The sequence below is a fragment of the Lissotriton vulgaris genome, chromosome 3_1 (genome assembly GCF_964263255.1).
Source record: "Lissotriton vulgaris chromosome 3_1, aLisVul1.2, whole genome shotgun sequence".
In the NCBI taxonomy this organism is placed as follows: Eukaryota; Metazoa; Chordata; class Amphibia; order Caudata; family Salamandridae; genus Lissotriton; species Lissotriton vulgaris.
This window is the reverse complement of record NC_141689.1, coordinates 545,156,688-545,182,763: the sequence shown is the minus strand read 5'-3', so window position 1 is coordinate 545,182,763 and position 26,076 is coordinate 545,156,688. Positions and strand designations below refer to the sequence as shown.

General features: G+C 51.8%; 1 protein-coding gene across 1 annotated transcript in view; it reads left to right on the top strand.

Moving 5' to 3' along the window:
- The window catches only part of BDP1 (BDP1 general transcription factor IIIB subunit), a 1,412,545-nt gene that overhangs the window by 848,322 nt on the left and 538,147 nt on the right, over positions 1-26,076 (top strand). The window lies entirely within an intron of this gene.

Genomic DNA, 26,076 nt, shown 5'->3' with positions numbered 1-26,076 from the left:
GGTCGAGGTCGGGCTCGAGATTGACGTTGGGGCATGCCTCAAGAGCCAAGAAGCATAAAAAGAAGAAGAGGCACTCTTCGAAGCGTCATTCTGATAGAGAGGCGGCACCGAAGTAGGCTTCTACCGTCCATCGACGCCGTAAGGACTTTGTGTCTCCTTCTCCCTCGAATCCAGCTTCTCCCTCTAATCCAGCATCTCTGGAGAAATCGGCTTCGCCTACAGTTTCGCCTGTTCGATCTCCGATGCCGGCTCCTTCACCGACTTCAGAACATTCTCCGGCTCCGGTAGAAGAGGTTCTTGTGCCGGATGAGCAGGCGATTGCATCGGATCCGCTGTCGGCGCCGGCTGGCCCGAACATAGTAACACCTGTATCGGAGTCTGTCCCTGGGGCCTATCCTCTTTTTCCTAGCCCGGGACAAGATCCTTTGCATTATCTAGATGAAATGTATGGAGTATTCCATAGGGCTATGTACCCCTCTGGAGCACCTTTGGGTCTTATGTGTCCATTAGCATTTACTTTGGGAGTTCCTCAGGCCTATGCCCAGGCTCCATTCATGCCATTCCTCCCGACGGCGCTGTCTTGGCATTACCCGGCGCTGAGGATGTCGATGCCGTTCCCATCCTCTCTGGTGCCATCAGCTCAACCTCGATCGGCGCAGGCTGTGCCGACGGATCAGTGTATGACGCCGGCTCCAGGTCCTTCGGAGTCGGTCTCGGCTCCACCGGTGTCGGCACCTAGAATAAGATCCAGGAGTGAAGCTCAGAGAGTTTTAGCGGAGCAGAGATTTTGTCTGGAGGAAATGGAGGAAGGTGAGGTTGAGGATTCTGATGACTGTTTTATGGAATTAAAAGAGGCAACTGGCCTTGATATGTCTCCTGAGTGCGAGCTTTCTCCTGTTTCGGATGCTCCATCAAAGTATATTGCCCCCTACCATACGGTAATTAAAAAGCCAGCCGAACTTTTGGACCTTCAGCTTCCTTCTGTTGAATTTAAATGTAATATACTGATGGAAGTTCTCCACTCTCCTACTTCTGTTATAGAACCTCTGCTACCATTTAATGAGGCAATTACCGATCCTGTATTGGAGGTCTGGCGCAAACCATTCTCGGCTCCAGAAGTTAACAAAAAAAATTGCCAGGAGATATAGGGTGGCTCCAGGGAGAGTCTAGAAGTCCAGGCAGCCTGTTAAAAGAAGTTTTCCGGTACCTTCACACAGGTTCCAGCGGACAGAGAGTCAAAAAGGCTCGACCAATCCGCTAAGAAGGTGTTGTCTTCGGCTAGCATGGCCCTTAAGTCAACTAATGCCACATGTCTTATGGGTCGCTATATCCTTGCCCTTCTGGACTCAGCGAAACAGCTTGCCCCAAAATTGTCCGAAGATGACAGAATGTTTTTTAATGAGGTGTTACAGGACACTCAGGTGGCTGTTTGGCAGGTGATTCAGAGTGGTTTGGACACGGTGAACTCTGTCGCCAGGATCATGGGATCTTCTGTGGCTGCAAGAAGAAGTGCCTGGCTTAAATCTTCAGAGTTCTCCACTGATGTACAGGCAACACTTTTGGACTTACCTTTCGATGGCTCTTGTCTCTTTGGCAACAAAGCAGATGCGGCCCTGGAAAGATTTAAAGATAGCAAGGCTACTGCCAAATCTCTAGGCCTTCAGACTCAGCCTAGGGGTTCATCGTTTAGGAGGTATAGAGGTTTTGGGAGATCGTCCTTTCGCTCCTACAAACAACCCCAGCAGCGGCAGCAACCGCAGAATACCTTGTATAGATCTTACAGGGGCAAGAATAGAGGTTGCCCACGAGGTCGTCAGCTCTCCTCCTCCCCCTCCTCTACCTCCCATCCTCTTATCACAGCAAAGCAGCCCTAGATCCGCCATTCAGGATCATGTCGGTCCTGTAGGGGGTCGGCTTAACTATTTTCTGCAAGATTGGGAATCGGTCACTACAGACCTTTGGGTTCTCAATCTTGTGGAGAATGGGTATGCTCTTTCCTTTCGGGAATTCCCTCCAAATTACCCTCCTTGCCAAGGGATTTGCTCAGAGGATCATCTTCTTCTCCTGCAGGAGGAAGTTCTAACATTACTAAAAAAAAAAAAAAGGTGCGCTAGAGGTGGTTCCGGAGCAGAAAAGGGGTCAGGGTTGCTACTCCCTGTATTTCCTAATACCCAAGAAGGATGGCAGGTTACGTCCAATCCTGGATCTCAGTATCTTGAACCTTTTTCTGAAGCAAGAAAAGTTCAAGATGCTCACCCTTGCGCAGGTTCTTCAAGCGCTGCAACAGGAGGATTGGATGGTGTCGATCGAATTACAGGATGCGTATTTTCATATCCCGATCCTGAAGTCGCACAGGAAAGTATCTGTTTCACGGTAGGATCGCAGCATTATCAGTTTGCGGTCCTTCCGTTTGGTCTTACTACTGCACCTCGAGTCTTCACCAAGGTGATGGCAGTGTTGGCAGCACATCTCAGAAGGTCTGGGATTTCGGTTTTCCCCTATCTGGACGACTGGCTGATCAAAGCAGGGTCGCCGGAGAAGGTGTGTCATCATCTGCAAGTGACAACGCAGCTGTTGTACAAATTGGGTTTTTCGATAAACGTGCCCAAGTCTCACCTGATGCCCTCTCAGCGCAACCTGTTTATAGGGGCGGTACTGGACACTACTGTCTGTCGAGCATTCCCTCCTCCTAAAAGGATACTCAACATTCAGGAAATGATTCCTTTACTTTACAATGGAGCAGTGGTTCCAGTCCTGAAGGTCCTTCGCCTGCTCGGTCTGTTTTCTTCTTGCATTCTGTTGGTCAACCATGCACGCTGGCACATGAGGGCGCTCCAGTGGTGCCTCCGCAGGCAGTGATATCAGCACAACGGAGATCTCAGGGAGTCTGTCAGGATCTCCAGAGAAGCTGCAGCGGATCTGTCTTGGTGGAGCGTGGAAGGCAATCTGTCTCAAGGGAAGCCCTTCCATCTCCCTCCATCGGTGGCCACAGTGATAATGGATGCATCCGCTTTAGGGCGGGGTGCTCATCTGGGAAACCTGGAGATCAAGGGTCTTTGGTCTCCAGAGGAAAGGTTGCTTGACATCAACCTTTTGGATTTGTAGGCGATACGTTTAGCGCTCAAGGCCTTTCTCCCTTCCCTTCGCGGTCAGTCTGTTCAAGTCCTAACGGACAACACTACCGCAATGTGGTATGTCAACAAACAAAGAGGAGTAGGGTCGCATTGTCTTTGCAGAGTGGCTCTGCGTCTCTGGTCCTGGGTTCAGGACCATCAGATATGACTGATGGCAAATCATCTGGCCGGAGTTCTAAACGTGCATGCAGACAGTCTTAGTCAGCAGTTCTCAGCCAACCACGAGTGGAGGCTTCATCCGGAGGTGGTTCATCACGTCTTCCGGACATGGGGAACTCCTCAGGTGGACCTTTTTGCCACTCACGAGAACACTCACTGCCCGTCATTCTGCAGTCTCCAGTATCCGATGCAGGAAGCTTTGGGGGGCACGTTTCAGTTGAGTTGGGTCTCCCAACTCCTTTACGCGTTTCCTCCCATACCCTTGATTCCTCGAGCTCTGAGGAAGATTCGTAAAGACCGGGCCCAATTCTTGTTGATCGCCCCGGATTGGCCAAGAAGGGTGTGGTATACAGATCTTCTCCACCTCTCCTCATGTCCTTTGCTCCGTCTCCCTCTCAGGGCAGACCTCCTCTCGCAGTCGCAGGGACAGGTTCTACACCCCACCTCCAGACCTTACAGCTTCATGTCTGGAGATTGAACAGGGCAACCTGAATTCTTTTTCTCTTTCTTCTGACGTGGCGGACGTTATTTTGTCTGCTAGACATCTCTCCACCAAGTCTATTTATTCATATAGGTGGTCCAAATTTGTTCATTGGTGTGGGGAGAAGTCTATTGACCCTTTAAGGCAGGGGTCTCCAAACCGGTCCTGGAGGGCCGGATCCATGCCAGATTTTTAAAATTACTACATGTATCTCAATGGGGATATCCAAAAAATCTGGAATGGATCCGGCCCTCCAGGACCGGTTTGGAGACCCCTGCTTTAAGGGCTCGCTTATCTGACATTCTTCAGTTTGCTTGTCTCTGGCCCAGCAGGGTTTTGCTGTGGCTACTGTGAAAGGCTATCAGCTTTGTCTGCATTCCTTTGCTTGCCGGACCAGCCATCCTTGTTTAAATCACCCATTGTGTTATGATTACTTACCAATAAATATCCGCCCACTCCTTTTATTGTGCCTCAATGGGACTTAAATCTTGTCTTAACCTATTTGATGGGTTCTCCCTTCGAGCCCTTGCACAAGTGTCCCTTGAGGTTATTGTTGTTAAAAACGGTGTTTCTTCTTGCCATTATCTCAGTAAGGAGGGTAAGGGAGCTTCAAGCTCTGAGTTCAAAACCCCCATTCTTGATTATTCATGCTGATAGAATGGTACTCAGGACCAGGGCTGCTTTTCTGCCTAAGGTGGTAACTCCCTTCCATCTGGGACAGTCCATTACCCTTCCTTCCTTCTATCCTCCCCCTCATCCTTCCAAGGAGGAGGAGCGGCTTCACCGCTTGGACCCTTAAAGGGCGGTGAGTTTTTACCTTTATAGAACTAAAGAATATTGTGTGGATGACCAGCTCTTCGTGGGCTTTTCTGGCTGCAGGAAAGGCAGAGTGGTGCACAAGCGCACACTTTCCAGATGGATTGTCTTGTGCATCAAGATTTGTTACTCTTTGGCCGGTAAGGAACCTCCAGAGGTTTTAAGAGCTCATTCTACTAGGGCAAAGTCTTCTACATCTGCGTTATCTAGAGGTGTTCCTGTTGAGGACATTTGTAGAGCGGCAACTTGGGCCTCCCTCCACACTTTCGCGAAGCATTACTGCTTGGATTCCAAAGGGAGGAGGGACGGTCACTTTGCGCGTTCTCTCTTTCAAGATTTTCTGGTATAAAAGGGTGGGCACCCTCCTTCCGGAGTGGGGACTGCTGTGGGACTCTATTCACAAGGTGAGAAATCCACTGGCACATGTATCCATCAGAAGAACAAGTTACTTACCTTTGGTAACACTTTTTCTGGTAGATACAGTATCTGCCTGTGGATGCCTCACTGACCCACCGTCTACCCGTTGTCCACCCTTGTATACCTATAATGTTGATATTGTCTGTTTTATTTTTAATAAAAGTGTTTTACAGCATTGTTTTCACACTGTGTGCGTTGGTTGAATTTTGTGTACTATGTATACTATATATATTTGTGTCGGTCTGTCCGTGTGCCTCGAAGGCACAGAAAAAAAGGGCGGAACTGACGTCATCACGCCGACGAGGCTCCTTTATGGCTCCAATGACGTCAGCGGAGCCATGGTTCTACGACGTCGTACTCGTCAGCGTGGAGAGCTAAAAAAAAGTTCTGAATGTTGCTGGTGCAGGGGATATTCACAAGGTGAGGAGTCCCCAGGCAGATACCGTATCCACCAAAAAAAGCGTTACCGAAGGTAAGTAACTTGTTCGTTTGGTTTCTGTTAGTGAGGTTAGGGAGTACAGATCTGTGCCTAAGATTTTGGAAGTCCTTTCACTTGTGTGGCTAGGCAGAAATCTCCTATTGTTAGTTATTGAAGTATGGGATAAAAAGAACATAGGTCATCCAATGTGAGTTTTAAGAGTCACAATTTAACCATACAGTTTTCTCAGTTTGTAACTATTTGTATGGGTCATAGAAGCTGATAGTAAGATCTTCATATAATAAAGTCATTGATTTCCTGAATATTGTTTTTGGAGGTGTTGTTGTTTCTGGATTTAAAACGTCCACATAGGGTCTAACTGTATGAAGGCTTAATTTGTTGTAGAGCATATTTGATGGAAGATGATCTTCGTGAACAAGCTCCTCCGGTCTCAAATTAATGTAATTATTTTTACATCACATCAAATACAAACAGGTTTCCTGGCACTACAAAAGATAGGGAAACAAAAGGAAAAACAATAACAAAAAATAGGGGATAACAGAATAAAATTATTTTCAAGGCACATCTAATGGTTAGTTTATTATCAGACACCCTAATCCTGACGAGGAGAGGCCTCTAGAGATTAGGTACCAGATATTGAAAGGAGCATCTGCCAAAGCATGCTTTCCTCATGTGTTGCAAATTGAACAAGAAATGGTGTGCTTCGCATAGAAAGCGATTGCACAGTAGAAGGAAGAAAGATTTTTAATTAACATCTTAATGCACGTAGAAGATTCTATGTGCAATGTAGAGCACCGTAAGCTGCATGTGTTGCTCATCTAGGAGCTAAAGAAGGGAGCATCACGTTTCTAAAATTACTGGACCTTGCAGCTGTGGTTTGGTTAGTAGATACCCCAAAAGACCTACAGACTATTACAGTAGTCTAGATACTGATACTGCAGAAGCATGTTTTGCTGCAGACAGGAAAGGATCTTCTGATATTACTTGGGGTAAGAAAGCATGCAGACATCACATAATTGACTTGACTTGTTAGAGACGAGTCAGAATTGATAGTAACTCCTCATAGTTTGGCTTTACATCTGGAACAGGGAAGGATCTCTGACCCAACAGCTATTGTATCTTGTCCCGTCTAGTAAGGTTGCTACCCAGAAGCAAGAGCTCTTTCTTGCCAGAATTTTGGGGCGATTAGGATGGCGGATGGACTTTGCCCACCTGCCATCCCTGTGGAAAACGGGACTGTCCGCGACGTGAGCGGCGGTCCCGCCATGCCAATTATGATGAGCCCGCCACACTGGCGGGCGCATCATGCATTTTTAACATTGTGGTGGGCCGCCGCAATGTTAAAAATGCAGGCATGCATTTGCATCCACAAAGCGGCAGGCCTGCCGCTTTGTGGATGCAAATGCAGGGGGGGTACCACAGGTACCCCCCATGTGCACCCCCCCCTCTCGCCTGCGGGTCCACAAAGTAAAGACCGCATGCCACGGAAAGGCATCTGCATGAGGCCATCCTAGTATGGATGGCGGTGTCTGGAAGACACCGCCAGCCATATGAACCTTTTTCCACCCCCGCCGCGGTTCCCCCTGCCATTGTAATATAGCGGACGGGAAATAGGTGGCGGACGGGGTCGGATGTCGGACGGATCGCCACCACCTGCATGGCGGTGGCGATCTGCCCGACATCTTAATGGGCCCCTAAGATTTTAGAATTTGGTATGCATCCAGTGCTGCACGGCTAGCAGTTCCTCCTTTAATCTCAAACCATAAAGCCACATTTGGGGGCATACTGATCTAATCTGGTGATGATCTAAGTATTATTGGCACATAAAAGTGGTTTCAATTCAAAAGATTTAATCCGCTCTAAGAGAGCGCACATATATGTTGGATTGTAAGGGTGATAAAGAGGGTCCCTTAGCAACTCTACATTGGATAGCTGCCTGGATGTAAGTGTAAGAAGGAGAAAATAGCAACTTTACTGGATAGAAAGGATTTGAACAAAACAAGACCATAGTCCCATCTAAGTCACATTGTAGATCAATATGGAGGGGTCAGCAATATGAAATGCAGCTCAGAAGTCTGACCATTTTAGAGCTATGTTGTCATCCTTATCAGCTTATTTCTTCTATTGTAAGGAGGATAGCAAATTTAGGGCTGCATATTGGGCAACAGCCCAGCTGCCATTGTTCTAGAATATTGGGATTTTTCAGAATATGTGCTGTGCATATCTACCCTCCCCATGATGTTTGTGCGAGATATAGAAGTCAATAATATAGTTTCAAAAATATAGTTGTTTAACCCTCCTCGTGCGTCGGACGGCCCCTGGCCGTCCAACATCACGGTGGGCTTGTGCAGAGGCCGACCGGGGGCCGTCCGAACCACGCCCATTCATAAATCACCCGCACCGCTGCAGAATTCTCGCCGCTGTGAACCAGTTAAAATATACATTTTTTTAATTATGTATTTTAGCATATATATTTTTTTGGATCAAATTTGTTTTATTTTTCTATCGGCATTGCAGATCATACATTTGGACAATTGCAACAACTGAAAATCGCTCCCCACCCCCGCTCCAGCTTCCCCTGTTGCGCCTCGTTCCAGGGACGGGTCAATGTGTCCATGCGAGCCAGTGTGGGCCGTATGCTTCATATAAATGCCAACAACAACCTAAAACCCCAACAGTCAAAACCCCCCACTCCCGGCCCCCCTCCACCACCCACCCAGCCCCCCGCTCCCCCCGGTGTGTTCCTCATTTCCACAGTGTGGTGTTGTTTCAGGTGTGTCGTCTTGGGCCTGTACCGGTGCCTTTCGAGGGCTTATGGAAATCGACGACCAGGCGGGGTACCCTAAGGTATTTCGGGCACTTCAGCTCATTGAATTCTTGGGTCAACAGGGAGACCAGTGGCTTCCATGTGTCATTGAAGTAGTCAGTCTACTGCGTGAGGGAGGCTTGAATAACATACCAGAGCCTATGGAGCCATCCCGTGTGTGTGGGTTTTCTCGGGGTGCCCCACGGTGAGAGGATGTGATGTGTCGCCGCCCCGATTGCCAGCCCCATTTGCCTCCCCCGCAGTTACTTGAATGGAAATGTGAGTTTGTTGGAAAGCCCTGGATCGAGTATGCGGGAAAACAGGGGATCTCCGTGTCGAAATGTTGGTCTATTTCTTGGAGCACTCTGTCCCAATACTCCTGTACCTCTACGCACTCCCACAGAAGATGTGTCATGGTCCCCGTGTGACCGCACCCCCTCCAGCACGTAGAATCGTGACACGGGTTGCCCTGATGGAGCCGTGCCGGGGTTAAATGCCAGTAGTAGGCTATCTTGACGGCCGATTCTCTGCTTGCTACATTCCTGGCCGTATGGTGGGCTCTGTAATAAATATCTTGCCATTCCTTGTTTGTGAAGGAGCGATCTAGCTCCCGCTCCCATCGTCGCTGACCCGCGGAAAGGGTAGCAGGCAGAGAGGGGCCTAGCATTTTATACAGCTCCGTAATTGCACGTTTGTCGGTGGTCTTTGTGACAAGCCACATTTCGTACACCATGAGGTGCCTGCTGACGTGTGGCAATGTGTCCCTCTCCGTGAGCCAGTGTCGGAATTGGAAGTACTGGAAACGCTGTGGGTGCTCCACATTGTACATCTCCTATATGGTACCTAGCTGCATGAAGCCCTCCGTGTCGAACAGATGACTGACCGACCTGCAGTCTGATTGGCGCCACTGGGGGAACGAGCCGGGGGCTAGCCCCGGTGGAAAGGCCGGATTATCCAGCAGCGGAGTCACCAGTGATGGGAAGGAGGTTAGTCCTCTTGAGACCGCCACTGCATCCCACACCTGGAGCAGTGTGCGGGTGATTGGCGATTTTTTAATATAGGCAGGCCTGTCAAGTCTCCGCAGGATAGGGACCTTCCATAGCGATGTTCGAGCCATTGCCCGGTCCTGAAATAACCAGTGCTTTTCTGATTCCGGACGGGACCATTCTAGTAGGTATCGAAGCTGTGCGCTTGAAAGTACCTCTTGAGGTCGGAAATGACAAACTGCCCGATTGCATCCTGCAGTTTCTTGACCATCCCTATAGGTGGTGTGACCGGGATAGTTTGAAAGAGGTATAGCACTTTGGATAATAGAGACATTTTAATGACAGCCACCCGCCCTAACCAGGAAAGTGGTTGTTGTCGCCATCTCTGTAGTTCCCCCTGCACTTGAGCGAGGAGCCTCGTGTAGTTGCGGTCGACCGTTTGGGCGGTGCTGGGTGTCAGGGTTATACCTAGGTAGGGCACCGACATGCTGGTGGAGAGCCCCCCTATTTTCAGCCAGTCTCTGTGGGGTGCCCGGACATTGCGGCCCAGGGGCAGGATCACGGACTTCCCGACGTTCATGTTAAAACCCGAGACCCTCCCGAAAGTCGCCATTTCCTCCAGGAAAGCAGAGATCGAAGTCGCTGGGTCTTCTACGGCCGCCAGGATGTCGTCTGCGTAGAGGCTTATAGTCTGCTGTGCCCCCCCCAAAGCTGATGCACGAAAGGTTCTATCTAAAGGGCGAATAAGAGCGGCGAGAGCGGACACCCCTGTTGTGTACTGTGCCTGATGTCAAAGGGCCGCGAACCCACTCCATTCACCCGGATGGTTGCCCGTGGGGCAGCGCAACAACTGGTGACCCATGCCCTAAACCGCTCTCCCACGCCGAACCTCACCAGCGTCCCGTCTAAGTACCTCCAATCCACCCTGTTGAATGCTTTTTCGGTGTCTACCGACAGGAGGGCCGCGTTCGAATCGTTGAAGTGAGCTTTATCTATGACATGTAACAAGCGTTTGGTGTTATCTGCGCATTGCCTGTTTGGTATAAAACCCGCCTGATCCGGCTCTACTATATCTGTCAGGCAAGGGCCCAACCTCACTGCCAGGATCCCAGTGAACAATTTGAGGTCAATATTAAGTAATGAAATTGGTCGGTAGGCCGCGCATTGTGTCCTGTCCTTGCCTGCCTTCGGCAGAACGACGACATCCGCCTCCAGCATGTCTTGGGGAATGGAGCCCGGTTCCTGGAAGGAATTAAACATTCGGACAAGTATTGGGGCCAGCAGGGGGCAGAATGTTTAAAAAAACCCTGCCGAGAATCCGTCTGGTCCCGGTGCCTTCAGCGGCTTGAGGCGTGCGATCGCAGAAATTACTTTGTTCAGTAGAATCGGGGCGTCCAGAGACTTCGCATTGGCCTCATTGAGGGCTGACACTGATGTCTTTCTGAGGTATGCTTCCCCGGCTGTCCTATCTAGGGTCGGGTCCTCTGCATATAAGGAGGCGTAGAAGGCTCGCAAAGCCTCTGCTGTTTGATCGTCTTCCTGGACCTCCCGACCATTGTCCCCCCGAATAGTGGAGACCTTGGAGCGGAGGACCTTGGCTTTGAGCTTGCTAGCCAGCAAACGCCCCATTTTGTCTCCGCCCACGTAGTATGTGTGGCAAAGGCGCAATGCCACATGTTCCGCACGGTCGAGGTTCGCGAGGAGAGCCCTAGCCGCTTTGAGCTTGCGCCATATCCTAGGGGCCCCTGTTCGACTGTGAGCTCGTTCAAAGCTCCAGCACTTGTTCCGACAGCGCCTGTATCTTGTCCCTCCGTTCACGAGTCTCCTCCGCTGCTCTCGCAATGAGCTTCCCTCGTACAACCGCTTTGAGGACCCCCCAAATCGCAGTCAGTGCAACCTCGTCAGTGTCGTTTGTGCGTATGTACTCCGTAATGCTTTTGGTGAGCTGTTGTGTGACTCCCTTGCGTTGGAGTAAGTTTTTCCTTAAGCGACATCTGCCTTGACGTGTCTTTACCCGTGGAACCTCTAGTTGGATCATTACTGCATCGTGGTCTGAGAGAGCTGCCTGGACTACTTCGATATCCTTGACCAGGGGAGCTAGGTCCGTGGACCAAAAAAAGTGGTCAATACGGGCATAAGTGTGGTATACATGTGAGTAGAAGGTGTATCCCGGAGTAGTGGGATGGGCCCCCCGCTATAAATCTAAGAGCCCCCTACTGGCCAGCCACTGTCCCCCTGCCTTAGAAATTGCTCCCGCAAAGCCAAAACGTTGTCCTGACCTGTACTTCTCGGAATCCATCACCATGTTGACATCCCCTCCCACCAGTGTGTACCTTGTGTTAGATGCCATGACATCTGCCAGAGCCCCCTTGAGAAAGGTTTCCTGTTTGGTTTTGGGAGCATATACTGACCCTAGAGTGATCGTCTACTCTCCTATGTGGACATTGTGTGCTAGGAGTCTGCCCTTGGTTTCTGCAATCTTGTCTCCTACCCGGCCCTTGAAGTGACATGCAAAGAGTCGAGCGACCCCAGCTTTTTTTTCTGTGGTGGAAGAGAAGTATTGCTGGGGGATGGCCCTTGATCTCATGCGATGCCAGTCTTTAGAGAGTAAATGCGTCTCCTGTAACAAGCATATGGCTGCCCCTGAGTTCTCTAGATAGGATAAGAATGCCCGTCTTTTGATGGGGTTGTTAAGCCCTTTCACATTCAAGGTGATAACCTGAAGTGTCGCTTCAGCCATAGGCGTATGTAAGTCGCGCTGTGCCACGAGTGATCGTCGAGTTTTCATGCCCCGTTCAAGCCCCGTTTGGATGGAACACACCGGCCCCCACCCTCTGCCCCACCCTTCCGGAGCCCCCCACCCTCTCCTCCCCCCCGAGCCCCAACTACTGCATCCCTACCACACCTCACCTTCTCCCCAACTGCCCCCCAACTCCCCCTACCCCTGCCCCAACATGCCAACTTGAGCAAACAGTCAATGTCCCGGTCCTGCCTAGCATGCGCAGGTCTGTGGTGAAAGTACCTGATGGAGCAATCTCCAGTGGCGGAATCCGCGACCCCCCGCCCGTCCCCTGGCCCATCATGTAGTGCTGTTGAAGTGTCCCCCATACTATACAAACTCATTCAGAGGGTGCCGTTTCCTTGGCAACCTCCAGGATGGCGGTGGCCCTTTCTTGTGAGGTGATGTGGGCCTCTGGCTTCGCACGCACCCCAGGGGAGCGCCTCCGTTCGACTCTTTGCCAGCCCCCCTTGGAGGGCCCCTGCGACGCAGTCGTTGGCACGGGTTCCTCTGGTAGGTCTATATCAAGTAGAGCACATGTGTCCTGAATCGATCTCAGCTGTTGTAGGGCCCCATTCCATTTGAAGATCAGGCGGAACGTGTGGCCCAGGAGTAGGGAATCTCCTTCTTATGCAGGAAGTCCGTGGCAACTTTAGATGCTTTCCGCTTTTGTAGGGTGATAGCTGAAAGGTCCTGGTACGAGCTACAGGATGGTTGTGGAAGTGGAGGGGTTGTTTCTGCCTGGCTTCTCTGAGAATCCGCTCCTTGAGCGGGAAGTCTGGTAGAAATGCCAAAATAGCCGGCGGGGGGGCTGACGATCGTCTCGGGAGCCCCCCTCTTTGTGTGCCCTATCGATTCTAATCACGAAATCCGCTGGGTCCCCCAGGATGTTGCGGAACAGGGCCTGGAGGTAGCTGGTGATATCCGCCCCCTCATCTTTGTGCAGGACTCCCCGGACCCGTATGTTGTTTCGACAGGACCGGTTTTCTAGGTCTTCTGCGTGGGCCTGTAAGTCCAGCTGTTGGTCCTTCAAGCGTATGGCTTCCTGTTGCAGTTGCTCGATCTCCTCGCTCCTGGTCTGATCCGCTTCCTCCACGGCCGCCACGCGCTCCCCTAGGCCATCCACGTCCCTCCGGATCTCCCTGACCTCCCCTGCCACTTTGTGCTTCAGTGACTGAAAGTCTTCCCGGAGGGAGTTAAACAGTGACTCCAAGAAGGACTTGGTGATGGGGACCTCGTCTCCTGCGGGGTCAGTGTGGTTTTTGGTGACCCCGGGCGAAGGTGGCCCCTTGTCGGACTTCGCCGGGCCCTTGTTCAGCATCTCAGTGAGGGTGTGTTCCCCTTTCTTCCGGAGGCCCGCCATTTTGGGACTGTCCTGCGTTGCTGCCCTGGCGGGGTCCGGCCTCACTCGCAGGCCGCGCCCCCCCCCGGCTGCGCGCTGGTGTCTGTCGCTGTATTGGACCGCCTCGCTTCTCAGGCCCCGGGGTCCCCGAAACAGCCCCTGTTCAGTGTGCCCTTGCGCCCGGGGCCGATTTGCGCCGCTCCAGTCCTGGGAGGCCGGCGCCTAGGCCCTCCCGCGGGCCTGTCCCGCGCCGTTGCCCCAAAGCGATGCCGTCAGAGAGTTGGTGTCCTTATGGGGAGGTGAAGAGGCTGCAGCATTCAATGGAAGCCGCGGTGAGTAGTGTGAGGCCCCCGCCAAAGAGTGCTGCGTCAGAGTTGCTGTAGGCCTCGGGCCCGCCCCTTCCCTCCACCAGGCTTGCTCCGTGTCGATGTACAGAGCGTGTCGTCCTCCGCTGTGTCTGGGGGTCTTGGCGCTTTGGTGCCGGGGTGACCCAGCCCCCCCGGCCCGTGCGCTGCTCGATGGGGGTGGCTGCCGATGAGGGTCTAAGATGGCCCCCGCTCTGTCCCCTGTGGTCGGAGGCCTCTGTGTTCTCTGGGCCCTCCCGTGCTCACTCCTCAGTTCTCACTTCGCCCTTCTCTCCTCCGGGCTCTGTTGAGTGGGGCAAGGTCTCCACCCTTGACCTGACTCCCCCCAGCACTCCTCACCTCCTCCTTAGGCACCTCCGAGCTCCGATGTGGGTGCCTCCGTCTAAGGCGCGGCACGCAGGGGAAGGGCCGCCCCCCGTGCAGGCCTCGCGACCTCAGGCTGGAGTAGCTCTGTCTTCACTGCTGGGTGGGGGAGGGGCGCCAAGCACCCCGTCTGCAACACGGCCCTCGCGATCCACACCTCGAGCCGCTGGTGTTCCACCTCCGCCTCCCTCGTCTGTGGTGCTGCCCGTGAGCTTTGGTCCTGTGCCTTGGGGTGGTGTGTCCGCCTCCGAGACCACGCGGCCCCGGTGTCCGCCGCGTGGTCCGGGCCGGCGGGCAGCTGTGTGCTGCGGCGACGTCGGAGCTGTCGCTTCCCGGCTCTGCTATCTCCCCTTCGCTCGGCTGTCCTCAATAGTTTGTGGCGTCCCCTGGTGGGGGGGGACACTATGCTATAAAGCGGCCTTTGGCGGCGGCGGGACAGGGAGCTCGTGGACTATGCGACCGTCCAAGCCTCCATCTTGGCCACGCCCCCTAGCATATATTTTAAATGTATGTGATGTATATTTTTTGTATAAGCATTGCTTAATTTTTTTATATAAATGTTTTTAGTAGTTATTAATTTGATTGTAATTAAATTTTGCATTTTTTTGTGGATTTATAAGGGAATAGGGTGGGAAGTAATGTAATTATAATAAATTAATTGAGATTTTATAATTTTAATTGTGTTTTAAATTTTTGGGGATAAATTGTAGGTGTGAGTTGTGGGTTTTATAGGGGTAAAGGGTGGGAAGTAATTTAATTTTAATTAATTAATATTCAATTAATTGGCAAATATGGAAATTGTGTAATTAATTTTAGTTTGAGGAGTTGTGTGTTTTTAGGGGTAAAGGGTGGGAAATACTTTATTTTTAATTAATTGATAATTAGTTGATAATTAATATTAATTAATTGATAGGGTAATTATTATTTTTTTGTGTGTGGGGTTTTGGGTTTATAGGGGTGAAGAGTGGGAGTAAATTAATATCTGAAAGAAACAGGTTAGTATTAGATTCCTTACCTTAGAATATCCCCAGGCGTCAGACTGGATCCGGAAACTTTTGCGTAGCAATACCCTTGTGCGTCAGTAGGCGTCGTCTGTATCTCCGCGTCCGTCGTCAGCGTTGTTGGTGCTGTGATGACGTCGTCGGAGTACTTAGACGCTGCCCTCGTGCGCTGACGTGAGTTCTTCTTTTTTTTTTCGCGCCAGCAAGCGCCGATCCGGAAAAAGTAGTACCCTAGTCAATTTCTGACTAACTTTTTCGATCCTTTTTGATCAATTTTCTCGAAGTCTGTTGACTCGACGGTGCCAGTAGGGATGCCCGGGTTTAAACCCTGCGTCGACTGCAACCAACTGATGTTGGTTACCGACACCCATCGCCGGTGCCTTCACTGTCTGAGCCCCGACCACGACGACAAGTCCTGTTCCGACTGCCGGGCCCTGACGTCCAAAGCTAGATGGGAGCGATCCCGCAAGCGACTCGAGCTCCGGCAGTCGGCCCGCGCCGCTCGAGGTCCCGTTCTGCGAGGAGGTCGAGGGACCGGTCGCGGGGTCGGAGTCATCATAGCTCCGTGAGTCGTCACCAGTCTTCGGGCTCGAAGTCCTCAGGTAAGAGGCACAAGAAATCGAAGAGGCGTCATCGCTCTTCTGACTCCCCCCGATGCTCGCACAACGCGGCCGGGGGTTCGGGCGACGCCGCCCCCGGAGCTCCGCCGGAGCAGCAGGCGTCGTGGCCTGCTCCATACCCGCCGGTCCCTGGGCAGAACGCGTCGCCGGAGGAGGTCGAGGCGTTCCTCTCGGCCATGAGGTCACTCACTCCTCCGTCGGGTTCCGCGGCACCTTCGGGCCAAGCGGCCCCGACTGGGTCCCCACACGGGCCGAGTGCTTCGCCACAGCGACTTTGGTCCCGATGCCGCAGGGTCCCGCTGGATCCGGGTCGTTGCCAGTCGACCTTACGAACTCGCCGGTGCCGGCCCCCAGGATGACACGGTCCCGGATCCCGCCCTCGATTCGGGTCCGACTTCGGAGCGGCTCTGCTCGGCGCCATATTAGACGCCTCTTGGAGATTTTTATTTCTATGACCCGGCCTCATCCTTTACACCTGAGTACCAGGTGATAGGTGACAAGGGGGATTGGGAGGGGTCCGAGGACCCTCTGGCACATGAGTGCCAGTCTACTCAGGACTGGGCAGGTGAGCTTGGGGATGCCAGTGGTCTGGACACTTCGCTCGACACTGGTTTTGTCTCCCCTCCTACCGTGGCTATGGAGGAGGGGGCTGCCTATAGTGTGGTGCTGACGCGGGCTGTCAAGGCCTTGGGCCTTGAGCTCCCCAACGCAGCCGTGAGGATAAACCTCCTCACTGAGGTGCTTAAACCGCAGGCAAGCTTGGCTGAGCCTCTGCTGCCGTTTAATGAGGCCTTGTCGGACGTTCTTCTGGGCACTTGGTCCAAGCCCGCTACAGGTTCGCCTGTAGATAGGAACGTGGCCAGGCGCCACCGCCCGGCTCCGGGCGACCCTTGCTTTCAGTCCACCCACCCCGAGAGCCAGGCCTCCAACTCCAAGACTGCATTCCCGTCGGCACCCCCCCCATCCCCCCCCCCCGATCGGGAATCCTAGAGGTATGAACAGTATGGTAAAAAGATGTTCTCCTCAATTAGCTTGGGGTTGCGGTCAGTCAACACCGCGTGCCTCTTGGGCCGTTACACCCACTCTCTGTGGGACACGGTCGCGGACATGCTGCCACAATATCCGGAGGGGGTCCGGACTAAACTTGCCCAAGCCCTTGCGGAGGGCCGAGATGCAGCGCGGTATTCCATCCGGTGTAGACTGGATAACACGGACTCACTGGGCAGAGCGATGGCAACGACGGTGGCGATTCGACGCCACGCCTGGTTGAGGTCCGCCAATTTTTCTGCAGATGTCCAAAATACTCTTATGGACATGCCGTTTGATGGCCGTCGCCTCTTTGGCGACAAGGCGGTCCATGCGCTTAAACATTTTAAGGACTCCAGGGCTACGGCCAAGTCTTTGGGCCTCTCGGCCCGCGCCAGCAAATGGTCGCCTTTCGCTCCTTTCGTGGCCAAGGAAGGGACGCCCCCACACGGGCCGCAGACTACCATCCAGCGCTGTGGCGGCGGTCGGGATAACGGCGAGGCCAGTCCACACCTGTCCCTGCAGCATCCGCCTTGAAACCCTCCTATTCCGAGCTTTCAGGCCCATGTGACGCCAGTGGGGGACAGGGTTCGCCATCACCACCACCATTGGTGCACTGTCACATCGGACAGGTGGGTGCTGAAAATCGTCCGAAGGGGCTACTCCCTCCCCTTCGAGGCGACCCCTCCAGCCATGCCGCCGCAGTACCACCGCATGTCGGGGGATCACTTGAAACTTCAACAAGAGGAAGTTACGGCCCTCTTGGCCAAGGGGGCCATCGAGCGCGTTCCTGGGCCAGAAGTAGGGTGTGGTTGTTACTCCCACTACTTTCTGGTACCCAAGAAGGGCAAAGGGGGCCTACACCCTATCTTAGACCTGCAGAACGGAAGGAGAAGTTCAAGATGCTGACTTTGGCACAGGTCTTAGCTGCCCTGGACCCGGGAGACTGGATGGTAGCGTTGGACTTTTCCACATCCGCGTTCTGCCGGCGCTACCGGCGGTTCCCGGTAGGTCACGAGCACTTTCAGTTTACCGTGCTCCCCTTCGGCCTTACCAGCACCCCAAGGGTGTTCACGAAAGTGATGGCGGTGGTCGCAGCTCATCTGCCAGGTTAGGGGTTTAAGTCTTCCCCTACCTCGGCGACTGATTGTTGAAGGCGGGCTCGCCCCAGACAGTCGTCAGCCACCTCCAGACTACGGCTGACCTCCTGCACCTGCTGGGGTTCTCCATCAATGTGCCAAAGTCACACCTGTGCCCCTCAAGAAGCTCCTCTTCATCGGAGCGGTTCTCGACTCGGCACAGTTTTGGGTTTATCCTCCCGAACAGCGGGTTCGGGATATTCAGGCTCTGATTCCGATCTTTCAGCCGTTATCCCGAGTCTCGGTCAGGTTGACCTTGTGGCTTTTGGGGCTGATGGCCTCCTGCATCCTTCTGGTGCATCACGCCAGGTGGCGGATGCCGGCTCTGCAGTGGGACCTGAAGTTTCAGTGGGCCCATCATCAGGGCAACTTGTCCGACCACATCTTGATCTCGGAGGGCACTGCAAGACAGTTGCAGTGGTGGCTCACGGATCGAGATTGGGTCGGCGATAGATCCCTCTTCCTACCCCAACCGGAGCACGTAGTTGTGACGGACGCGTCCCTCCAGGGCTGGTGGGGGCCACATGAGAGAGGCGGAGATCAGAGGCCACTGGTCTCCGGCGGAGTCCCGGCTCCATATCAACCTTCTGGAGCTGCGGGCGATCTGGCTTGCACTGAAGGCATTCCTCCCCTCTGTCCGGGGGAGTGTAGTGCAGGTGTTCACGGACAACACCACCGCCATGTGGTTCTCAACAAACAGGGCGGTGTGGGGTCGTGGACCCTAGGGCAGGAGGCTCTGCGCCTCTGGCAGTAGCTGGAACATCAGGGTGTGACCCTGGTGGTTCAACACTTGGCAGGTTCCCTGAACGCCAGGGTGGAAGAACTCAGCCGTTGGTGCATGATGGATCACGAATGGCGTCTGAACTCAGACGTGGCGCAAGGCCTCTTTCAGCAGTGGGGAGAGCCTTGGTTAGATCTATTCGCCACAGAAGAAAACGCGCAATGTCATCAGTTCTGCACGTTGGAATTTCCAAGGTGGCACTCGCTCGGAGACGCATTTCGTCGCGAGTGGAGCTGCGGTCTGTTGTACGCCTTTCCGCCTATACCACTTCTGCCCAGAGTGCTGAAGAAGATCAGGCGCGACCGGGCCCAAGTCATCCCGATTCGTCTGCCTCTTCAGGAGGACCTTCGGTCGCAGCAGCAGGGGACGGTCCTCCACCCGAACCTGTCCAGTCTCCACCTCCATGCTTGGAGATTGAGCGGCGACAGTTGAGGCCATTTGACTTGCCTCCTGAAGTTTGTAATGTGATTCTGGCAGCCAGGCGTCTCTCCACAAAGTCGGTATACGCCTGCAGGTGGAACAGATTTGTGGCATGGTGCACAGCAAAAGCTGTGGATTCACTCTCTGCCCCTCTTTCTGAAGTTCTCCTCTTCCTTCTTTCTCTTGCCCAGCAGGGCCCTGCTCTGGGCACTTTCAAGGGCTACCTATCTGCCCTTTCCGCCTTCTTGAGGCTACCTGATCAGCCTTCTTTGTTCAAGTCCCCGATTGTAAATAGGTTGTTGAAGGGCATCACTCATATGTTTCCCTTTGTTCCTTTCGTGGTGCCCCAGTGGGACCTGAACCTTGTTCTGACCTATCTGATGTGCGCTCCTTTCGAGCCACTTCATAACTGTCCTCTCCGTCTTCTTACACTTAAGACTGCTTTCCTGGTTGCCATCACCTCTGCCAGGAGAGTGAGTGAGCTCCAGGCTCTTTCCTCTAAACCCCCTTTCCTTTCTGTACATCCGGACAAAGTTGTGTTGTGGACAAGACCCTCTTTCCTGCCCAAGGTAGTCCCAGCCTTTCACATCGGGCAGTCCATCACTTTGCCCACCTTCTTTCCGCCTCCCTCTAAAGAGGAAGAGCGGCTCCACCGTCTGGACCCCAACATGCGCTCTCATTCTATCTGGATCGCACAAGCCTGTTCCGGATGGATGACCAACTCTTTGTTGGTTGCGCGGGCGCTAAGAAGGGACGGGCCGTGCACAAACGGACCATCTCTCTGTGGGTCGTGTTGTGCATCAAGGCATGCTACTCTTTGGCTAAGAAGGAGCCTCCTGTTGGCCTGAGGGCCCATTCCACTCGGGCCACGGCGGCTACTACTGCCCTGCGCCGGGGAGTCCCCTTGCAGGACATCTGTCAGGCAGCTACGTGGGCCTTCGCTGCACACGTTCGCAAGACACTACTGCCTGGACAGTCAAGTCCGGAGTGATGGCTTCTTTGGCCGTTCCGTCCTCCAGGACTTTCTGGTATGATTATTGGTTTGCAGGCCCACCACCGGGGTTGGTATTGCTGGGGTATCTATTCTAAGGTAAGGAATCTAATACTAACCTGTTTCTTTCAGATGCACAAGTTACTTACCTTCGGTATCGACATATCTGTAAGAAACAGTAGTTAGTATTAGATTCCTTACCGACCCTCCAATCCTCCCCGTTCTGCGAACCGATATCTAGGGTGAAGGTCATCCCCTTTCATGGCCCTAGTTTCATGGCACCAGTGTTGGTTTTTATCATGGCTCTGTGTTTCTGGCGCGGAAAAGCTGTGTATAAGAACTGACGTCCGCGCAAGAGGGCGGCGTCTAAGTGCTCCGACGACGTCATCACGGCGCCAACGAAGCCGACGACGGACGCGGAGCCGCAGACGACGCCTACCGACGCGCAAGGGTACTGCTACACAAAACTTTGCGGATCCAGTCTGACGCCTGGGGATATTCTAAGGCAGGGGTCTTCAAACTGTGAGGCCCGACCCCCAGGGGGGTCGTGGAGTGATAGAAAGTGGGTCCCACATTCCAGGTCACACTTCTGTCTATTAATATTATTTCCAAAAAAGGTGTCCTGGGGCTAATAACCATCTGCCAGCTGAATGGCAAATTAGAAACACACAGAAGGGGAAGGAGAACCAGCCAAATGGGTTAACCTACAGGGTATAAGGGCCAGGTGTTTATAGCTTCCTAAAGGATAATAGATTAATGGTGGAGCGAAGCAAAGGTAGGTGAAAGTTCCATAACTGTGCATCCTGCACCAAAACAGTGAGGCCGACTATTCATGTTTTTTTAAATTAGGGAACAACAATAAAGATTGTCACAGGCTGAGAGGAGCCTACGGGTATGCCCAGTGCGGAGAGATGAGATGGTGAGAGTAGATGGGATGAGAGAGGACAGCATGGGAGTGAGAGAGGTCAGGGATGAGGAGAAATGTAAAGTGCTGAAGAAGTGCAGAAACGCAAGAGGAGAAGTTACTGCGCGCGAAAGGTGGGGGCACAGAGGAAGGATACTGTTAAATGGTGAGAAAAGATATCTGAGTGATGATCTGTGACATAAAAAGAGAATTTGGTGCGACGTGGGTGAGGGACAACAGGGTTGAGGGAAGAGAGGGAGTACTGAGGTGGGTGCTGAGGTAATAGGGGAGGGACGTTGGTTCAAGAAGGTGTGGAAGAACAAAGGCGAGATGTGAAAGATGAATGGTGGACTGGAGAGGTGTAAGATGCAAATAGACAGAAATTTGTAGGAAGAGACTTGAGGTGCTCAGGGGGGAGAGAGGTGATGTGTCCAGAGAGGCCGTGAGATAAATTCGAGAGAGGAGGGCAGTGAACAGACAGAATGGCAAGAGGTGATTAAACGTGAAGTGAAAGGTTGAATGGGGAGAGTTCAGAAGTTGTAAAAAGGGGTGAAAGAAAATGGCTTGCAAAGTGAGAGAGGGATCCAGGGTTGGAAGAGGAGAGAGGGATGGAAGGGAGGGCTTGAGAGGAAAGTGGCATGGGTAAACTGCTTAACTCTGCATAAGGCTGCCCGGGTTTTAAGGGGCCCTTGCTGCTCCCGGCCTGTGCCAGGTGAGCTTCTAATGTGGCAGCACTTATTCCTGTGGAGTGGAAGGCCCTTCACAAAGGTTGACTAGACATATTTCTGTTGTTTATTGATGTATTTTCATTATAAACTGGTACTGATGAGATGAAATCTTTCCTCAGTGTTACTGTGTGTAAAAAATGTCAAAATAATGAAGCAATACTGTCCCAAATATGCGGCATCACATAGCATTATTTATTTTTCCTTACCATACAATTTAGTTGGGCCTGTCGCATAATTTGGTCCTCACCTGCCTCATAATTCCAGTAGCTCTGCCTATAGGTTTAGAATTGTTTGTCAGGAGGGGGTCCTTACGCCTGAAATTTTTGACTGGGGGGGTCTCGGCATCCAAAAGTTTGAAGACCTCTGTTCTAAGGTAAGGAATCTAATACTAACTACTGTTTCTTACAGATATATTGTTACCGAAGGTAAGTAACTTGTGTTTTACTCACTTTATAATTAGTTGTTAAATAGTACTAGTTATTTAATTGAATATTGTTTTAATTGTGTAGTTTGTTTTTTACAGTTCAATTTTAGGTGTGGGTTGTTAGGATTATAGGTGTAAAGGCTGGAAAGTTAATTAAATGTTATGTGTTTTAATTTGTTTTTTTAATTAATATTTGTTTAGTTGAAAACTAATTGTTAATTATGCAAATACATTTTTTTAATTTTTGATGTGGGTTGTGAGTTGTGTGGGTGTAATAGGGTAGGAAGTAAATATTCTATATTTATGTAATAATTATTAGTTTTTTTAATAAATAATTAAAAATTATATATATTTGTTTGAAAGTAATTATTGTATTTTATGTAATATATTTGTAGTTATTTGTGATATGTATTTAACATAGTAATGTTTTTATTTTTTATTTTTGATAATAAATATATTTTTATTTTTACCATTTATATATTTTGTATTTACATTTTTTAACAATATTTTTATTTTGTCGATATTTTGTTTGTATTTTATATTGAACTGACTGGAGTAAGAATAGTAAATTCTATCCCTCCGCTATCCTTCACTTTCCTTACTGAGTGGGAATAGTAAATGTTATCCCTTCGCTATCCTACAATTTCCCTACTTTTGCACTCTTGGAGTGATAACAGTAATTTGTACCCCTCTGCTATTTAACACTTTCCGTACTGGTGCACTGACTGGAGTGGAAATAATAAATGTTATCCCTCTGGAGTGGGAATAGTAAATTTGTACCCCTCCGCTATCCAACACTTTCCCTACTGTTGCACACATTGGTGTGAGTATAGCAATTTTTACCTCTCCGCTATCCAACACTTTCCCTACTGTTGCACTTTTTGGAGTGGGAATAGTAATTTTTACTCCTCCGCTATCCAACACTTTCCCTACTGTTGCACTCATTTGAGTGGGAATAGTAATTTTCACCCCTACGCTATTCAACACTTTCCCTACTGTTGCACTGACTGCAGTGGGAAATTTAAGTTTAAAGATTTTTAAATTGTTCAATGTTTTAATTTATAATATACATTTTTAGGTCTCGTGACCTATCAATGCGCATGCGCATTGATAGAGAAGCGAGACTATAGGGCTTTAAACAAACTTTAACTAACTGGCGATTTGGTGCTGTGCCCGTGCGCTTTTAGGTCAATGCGCAAGCGCATTGACCTAAAATGCGCGTGCACAGCATCAAATTGCCAGCCATCTGTTGCCCAGCTTGGTGCCGCTCCACCCCCTGCCAGATCAAAGGCTTTCACGGCCGGCCGGCCGTGCTTTCAGTTTCACGGCCGGCCTGCCGTGTAAAGTGCACTTTTTATTTACGATGCCCACCATACAGCCTTCTTGAGCTGTTCTTTTGATGGATGAATGTGGTTGCTTTGATTTCAATTTTTAGTCACTGAACGTGCGCTGCAATGGATTTCTTTAGCTTAAAAGAATTGTTAAGTAAGTTATTGGTCTTTGTCAGTAATGCTCCGTTTCTTTTTGCACAATATATGCAGTTTGCAGAAGCACTATTTTTTGGTCAATGTGTTTTCTTTTTCACCAGCTTTCTTATTTGTCTTTCAATGCTCTTTATTTAGTTGTGTTGGTGACTTTTTATTAATCGGCTTTAGAATGTGCTGTATTCACACAGCTAAGTGGATAGTCTTATTTATTTCTAAATGATCATGGCTGGTTAAGGTTGCGAGTCAGTGCAAAATAAATCATTATTTTATATTGTACATTCCGCACTTGATGCATGCAGGTTCAATGTAATCCAACACCACATCCACACCCACATCCACACCCACCACCACATCCACCACCACATCCAACACATCCACTGCATCCACCATCACCACTGCATCCACCACCACCGCATCCACCACCACCACATCCACCACCGCATCCACCACCACCACTTACACCACCACATCCACCACCACATCCACCAACACTTTAACCACACCCACCACCACTACATCCACCACACCCACCACCACTACATCCACCACCCCATCCACCACCATCACCCCATCCACCACCACTGCATCCACCATCTACACTGCATCCACCACCACCACCACATCCACCGCATCCACCACCACATCTACCATCACCTCCACATCCACCATGACATCCACCGCCACATCCACCACCACATCCACCGCATCCACCACCACCACATCCACCACATCCACCACCACCACCACATCCACCACCACACCCACCACCACACCCACCACCACACCCAACACCACCACATCCACCACCACATCCACCACCACCACCGCATCCACCACCGCATCCACATCCAACACCTCATCCACCACCACATCCACCACACCCACCACCACTACTTCCACCACACCCACCACCACTACATCCACCACACCCACCACCACTACATCCACCACCCCATCCACCACCACCACCCATCCACCACCACCACTGCATCCACCACCACCACCACCGCATCCACCACCACCACATCCACTGCATCCACCACCACCATCCCCACCATCACCTCCACATCCACCATGACATCCACCACCACATCCACCATCACCTCCACATCCACCATGACATCCACCACCACATCCACCATCACCTCCACATCCACCATGACATCCACCACCACATCCACATCCACCGCATCCACCACCACCACATCCACCACCACATCCACCACCACATTCACCACCACTTTCACCACATCCACCACCACCACCACATCCACCACCACATCTAACACGTCCACCACCACTTCCACCACCACCACATCCCCCACCGCATCCACCAGCACCACATCCACCACCGCATCCACCAACACCACATCCACCACCACCACCACCTACACTTTAACCACACCCACCACCACCACATCCACCACACCCACCACCACTACATCCACCACCCCAACCACCACCCCCACCCCATCCACCACCACTGCATCCACCATCACCCCCGCATCCACCACCACCACATCCACCACCACATCCATCACCTGCACATCCACCATGACATCCACCGCCACATCCACCACCACATCCACCGCCATATCCACCACCACATCCACCGCATCCACCTCCACCGCATCCACCACCACCGCATCCACCACCACCGCATCCACCACCACCGCATCCACCACCACCGCATCCACCACCACAGCATCCACCACCACCGCATCCACCACCACATCGACCATCACCACCACCTCCACATCCACCATGACATCCACCTCCACATCCACCACCACATCCGCATCCACCGCATCCACCACCACCACATCCACATCCACCGCATCCACCACCACCACATCCACCACCACATCCACCACCACATCCACCACCACATCCACCACCACACCCACCCACCACCACATCCACCACCACATCCAACACCACATCCACCACCACATCCACATTCACATCCACACCCACCACCACATCCACCACCACTTCCACCACCACCGCATCCACCACCACCACGCATCCACCACCACCACGCATCCAACACCACATCCACTGCATCCACCACCACCACCCCCACCACAACATCCACCATCACCTCCACATCCACCATGACATCCACCGCCACATCCACATCCACCACCACATCCACAGCCACCACCACATCCACCACCACCACATCCACCACCACATCTAACATGTCCACCACCACTTCCACCACCACATCCACCACCGCATCCACCAACACCACATCCACCACCGCCACCACATCCACCACCGCATCCACCCCCACCACATACACCACCACACACACCACCACATCCACCACCACATCCACCAACACTTTAACCACACCCACCACCACCACATCCACCACATTCACCACCACTACATCCACCACCCCATCCACCACCACTGCATCCACCATCACCACCGCATCCACCACCACCACATCCACCATC